Below are 5,914 nucleotides of genomic sequence, written 5' to 3'. Positions count from 1 at the left end.
GTGTGTCAAGGACAGAAAGGCAGATGTGGCAGTGGAAGGTGTCAAAGCAGTTTGGAGAGAAAAACAAAGTAAAGAACAACAACAAAAAAAGAAAATGATTAATCGATTATTAAATTAGTCATCGATTATTTTAATAATTGATTAGTGGTCGATTAATTGTTGCAGCCCTAGGTGTGTGTCGGTGTGGAAGTGGTTGTTGAAGCTGCTGTAACAGAAATGGATTTTAAATAAAGATGAATAAAGAAGAAGTGTGCAGGTTTTTCTTCTATCATCTGCAAGATCATCTTGCTGTGACTGTTGGCGATTAGTTGTCAAACTACATTTGTGGGGGAATCTTCCAGGTGTCTTGAAGCAATTCTAGGGGTTCATATTAGGCACAGTCTCTCTCTCTCTCTCTCTGCGCAGTCCTGATGCTTGGATTTAGAATGTGTTGAAAATCTTTCTCTCAAAATAGTCATTTGGGTCATGTAGATCTGTAAATTCTCTCGTGGGTCATCTCCAACCATCTTTAAAGAGAATATGACATGGTGAAACTTTCCATTTTCTCACAATTTGGAGTTGGTAACTAGTCTCCAACAGCCTTAGCTTAGTAGCTATGTTTACATGTGCAACATTCTTTGGTTGGATTGAAATGTGTTCTGATTAAATAATCTGAATGTATCGTTTACATGGGCACAAATTAATCTGATCATAGTGAGCATTAACATGCACCAGGCTTTTATTCAGAATAGAAGAACTGACATACACTTTTGTAAACTTACCCTTCAAAAACACAGAAGTTCTGCTTCAGTGATGAACATAAACAAACGCTCTCTATTCTGAGTGCCCAGAATGGACTGGCACCAGGTTTTCATAACAGTGGAGAGGTTACTGCGCTCTGGGTTCCTACACTTCCTACCACCAAGGCATTCAATCATTTTGAGCTCTTTCAAAGAATGTATCGCTAACCAAACAATTTTACTTCCCCAACATATTAGCATCTAGCCAGTCAGAAATACGTATGGTTGACATTAGGTACACATAAACACAGTCAGGTTAGTTTTCCACAACCAGATTAACATGATCAGATTAAGTGTTTACATGCACGCCGTTCAGATCATCAATCTGCATAAAGCAGATTACAAATTCATTCCGATCGAGCTGAATCAGATCAGACTATTCTGACTGGGGCATTTACATGACGCATTTTTATTTCAATTGGCCGTTTATTCCGATTACTTACGTCCATGTAAACGTAGCTACTGAGATTAGGGCTGCACAATATTAGAAAATCTTGCGATGGCAATAATATTTGTAAATATTGCGATGACTATCAGGTGCGATATGTCTTTTTTTTCCTTTCTTTCTTTCCTCCCTTTCTAATCTGTACTTTTTTCTCTATGTGACCTTTAGCATTTTTGGCAATGTCGTTTGTGTTCGGTGTGAGATTTCTTTTGCTGTGAGACTCTTTCCTTCTGGCTAAAAATTCATTAGCTTTTAAAATACAGCTTCAAACCTCTTCAAATACATTAGTCAACATTATTAGACTGTAAGCCATCCTTTGTGATGTGAATATTGTGCGCACTGATACAGCGATGACAATATATTTGTGATATATTGTGCAGTCCTTACTGTGGTAATGGCTTTATTGAAATACTCAGCAGTCCTGCATCAGTTCCCAAACTTTTTGGTTTTGACTCACAATATTAAAAGCCCCAGACTCGTGACCCCTGCTGATAAACCTATTTCACACTCCCTCCGAACTGCCAAAATCAGCTCTGATTGTCGCAGTTTCATGACGAAAATTAGGTCACCGTGCTCTCAGCGTTGACTTGGCTGCCCTTTTCGTCACAACCTGCCGGCAGAACTTTTTACCCCTCTCCACATAGGATCTTATTGTGTGATTCATCAGAAGTTCGTGGGAGTGTTTGTTCATGCTGAAAGCGCTCGGATGCTGCATTTTGTTTCAACCACTCGCTCCAGGAAAAAAAAAAAACGACTTGCTCTCAGAAGCGGACTATTGTAGGCTACCAGGAAGCGGACGTTTATAAAGAAAGTCAAACTCATGAATGGAGATGAAACAAATTGTTCATGGAGGAATCTGATTAAAACCTGTGGAGCTTAAACCAGGACAGATTTGTGCACAAATAATGTCAGGTGACAGGTCTCAGATTTTTTTTTTCTGCTTGTAGACTCAGCGCCAAGAAACCTCATGCAGTGACATTTACCACAGTGGGAAGGGTTTCGTTGGAGCTCGGCACGTCTCTGGGCCTATGAAAGTTGTGTGCAAAATCGAACGCCAAACAACCACTTGACCGTGCGTCGACTTTTCGGCTTCGGCTTGAGTATGCTGAGGCCTTTAAGCAAACATTGTCAATAAGTCATTTAATGTTTTTATCTATTTGTAAAAGTTAACCCTAAAAAAGTTACTGGCTATTATTTTTAAAGTTACTTGATTTCTTTAGATCTACTGTAGATCCCCCACTTGTAGCTCCAGACCCACAATACGGTCCCAACCCTAACTTTGGAAACCACTGATCTGTGTGTGTGTGTGTGTGTGTGTGTGTTTTTTTTGGTGTCTACCTTTTTCTTACAGAAACAAGGAATCACTCACTAAACTTGAAAACTAGAAGTCACATATTCATCCTGAAACATATTTTGGTTTTCTCAAATGGTTTCTAAATTTGCACTTAATGGGCCTCATGCATGAACATGTTTGTATTCTTATCCTAAATTTCTCTTACTTTTGGGATAGCGCGGGGTCTTTCTGCTGCTGCCCCCGCACCCGATAGCGGGTAAGCCGGCCGGACGGACAATTTATATTGTTAGTCTAAATTATTACATTTAAAATTATAACTCTAATTCAAGCAGAATAACTTATTGTCAAGATAATTATGGAGTGTGATTTATTTTCAACTCAAAATATCTTCAAACTAACYAAATATAAAGTTATTAYTGAAGAAAACCCYTCTGGATAACAGCAGACTGACTGCTCGTAAAATATACGACAGGTCTGGACCACTCGTGAATTTTGTTCGTATCTGAAAAAAATCTTAGAATACGAAAACATTGGTGAATGCCACAAATTCTCCTAAATCACTCGTACGCACAACTTAAGAACAAATCTGTTTGTACGAACGGTTCTTGCATGAGGCCCATTGTCTGGGAAGCCAAAGGTCAATTTATTAAAATGAATATTAAATACAACCAGATCCAGATTTAAGGAAACTATTTCTGAAGCTTTTTCTTTGTGTGTTAATAGAGTGTGACTGAATGTACAGTCCTTTGTTATTTCTGAGCAATTAAAAAACATTTTTATGTAATCAGAAAGATTGTTGCACTGAGCTACTTCTGGTAACTCATTCACGTAATTATAAGTCAATCCATCGGAAATTCTGAGAGGTGAAAACTGAAAAAAACTAATTTTTGAATGAATTATTCAAGTCCATCCCTTAATCATTTTTGAAAGAAAAAATGCAAACAAGTGTGAGAATTAAAAGAAAGCGTATATTTTTCTGCTGCCTCCCATATTTGGAGCTGCAACTTGCCTGGTGTTCAGAAGTACAAAGTATTCAAAGTAAAGAAGCCTTAAACACATCTCCCACTGAGCTGAAGCAAAAAGATTTTGCCAAGAAGTACGAGTAGACCGAGTTTTCCAAGATTTTATGGGCAAATGAAATGAGAGTGACTCTTAGTGGAGCAGATGGATGAACCTGCGGTGGGATCACTAATGGACACAGGGCATCACTTCAAGTTGGACCCCAGCTGGGTGGAAGATGGCTGCTGTCATTAAGGAGGAGCTCATTGGTCTTTTTCAGGTCGAAAGTGGACAAAAACTCCCAAACCAAGTTTGGGAGTTTCTTGTAGAAGCTGTCCTCGAGCAGTTTTACAGGAGGGACTGTAAGTCTGCAGCTCTCAGGGGAGTCACAAAGCCCCCCCTGGGCCGTGCTCCATTACCTGTTCTGCCTCTTTACTAGCCAGGCAAGAACCGTGTTGTGCAAGGTTCTACTCTAAAGCGGGGGGGGGGGGGGGGGGGGGGGGGGGGGGGGGGTCAAACTCAGTTACACAAGCGGGTCAAAGTTCAAAACTTCGTCCAAGCCAAGAGCCAATCCTGTCAATATTTATTTATTGAAAAAAAAAAACTAATTAGTCTTATAGAAATACAAATTATTTTTTCCAGTTTATGAATGAATGTAGCAAGAAAGATGCACCAGTAGCATTCATTTCTTATACCTTACTCTCTATTAACAACTTTTTCATGTATATGCATTTAATCACAATCAAGCAAATCTTGGGGAAAAAACACTCACGAAAAAAACAAACAAACAATGATTTGGCTTTAAAGTAAGGAAATTAAAAAAAAAGATAATCAAAATCAGTTAACTGTTGCCCTTTTCCACGCCAACATCCAAGATAACTGAAAAAAATTAAAATAAAATTTTCTTGACATGAAAGTTGTCCAGCTGTCATGGGAGGAATGCACTAAATATAGTGACAGAAAGAGAAACAAAAAAAGGTCACATCAAAAGTATTACTCTTTGCTCCGGAGAAAATGTTAACACGGTCCAGATTTACCTTGCAGACCTTGAGTTTTGACACACGCTTTAATGGAACTAGCTCAAAGCTCAGTTCTCAGAGATTTAAAATAATGCTTGTAAATCACCATTAAAATAAAAAAAGTACACTGGGGTGAAGTCTCCTTTTGATCTACCTACAACAGATATTTTCAGATAAAGTGATGGCGTTCAGACAAATTTTGATGCTTTTGTTAAAGCCCAAGAAGACTTTTCTCACTGAACAAGTAAAATGAACTTTAAAGCATTAAAAGCACTTATTGCTTTTTGTATCAAATAGATACCATATTGCTAATGTTTTTTGTATTTGTGACAATGACATGTTAAAAATAAGCATTGTTTTTGTTTTTATTGTTTGTATAGAAATATTTTCCCTAAATACCTACATCACAGTTTCACATATTTATGTAAATATTTGCAACACATCCTTGTCCTAATTACCCATAGCAGCTAATCAAAATATATAATTTAATAATCTTTACAATGGGTGAAAAAAATTATTAAGCAGAATTAAGTACAATGTATTGCTGGTACTACTGTAGCTCAAGTTTCTCATGTGGCACTCGGTAAAAAATAAATTGCCCACCCCTGGCCTACAACATGAACTAGCTCTTGTTTGTTTATCTATTTTTCATAAGAAATACCAATAAACATATTTGTTAAATTCTGTTTTAAGGTTTGCATCGGTTTGCCTCTCTGTGTGATTATCTTAGCGGTACTTTAATGTGGCTGAATTCACTATAAAGCTCACATTTCTTTTTTTTCGTACAGAAAAAAAACAGCCCAGTAATACTGTTTCTAACTGCAGACAGTTTGACAGCACAACAAGGATTAGTTTTAATAACAAAAAGTTCTTGTTGCACATTACAGACAGAGAGTTCGTTGTGAACTGACGAAGAACTAATAGACTGTGGTAATTACTGAAAGACTGTTAAGACTGAAAACTTAGCTTTTGTAAATAAAAAATGAGTAAAAAAATAAAAAAGTTGGGAAGAATTCTTGTTGCAGTGCATCCCTTCGTTTTCATGTATTTTCTTGTGAAAAGGTAGGAAGTTGTTTTTTTCACTTATAATAAATTCACGACTGTCAGCATTGAATTTGTTCAACAAAGAAACTAACCTGATAAATATAAATTCTCTGTTTGTGCACACAGATTGAGTAAAGCTTTGATCCTGCTGCAAAGATTGTTTTTGTGTAATTTTGCTACTTTTGGTTTTAATGATCAAGGTGCAGCTCTAAATAAGTTGGAGACGTGTGGATGGGAATCTTAGCTGTTTGCCCTACAGCAAATGTGTTTATTGGGCTTTGCCTCTCAGACTACAGAATGAGTTAATTGCAAGGGTGTGAATATATATATATAT

General features: G+C 37.3%; 1 protein-coding gene across 2 annotated transcripts in view; it reads left to right on the top strand.

Moving 5' to 3' along the window:
* LOC106514231 (ankyrin repeat and IBR domain-containing protein 1) overlaps positions 1 to 5,914 on the top strand; it is a 56,539-nt gene that overhangs the window by 9,903 nt on the left and 40,722 nt on the right. The window lies entirely within an intron of this gene.

Source organism: Austrofundulus limnaeus, unplaced genomic scaffold (genome assembly GCF_001266775.1).
Source record: "Austrofundulus limnaeus strain Quisiro unplaced genomic scaffold, Austrofundulus_limnaeus-1.0 Scaffold18, whole genome shotgun sequence".
Lineage (NCBI taxonomy): Eukaryota > Metazoa > Chordata > Actinopteri > Cyprinodontiformes > Rivulidae > Austrofundulus > Austrofundulus limnaeus.
This window is presented reverse-complemented; position numbering and strand designations above follow the sequence as displayed.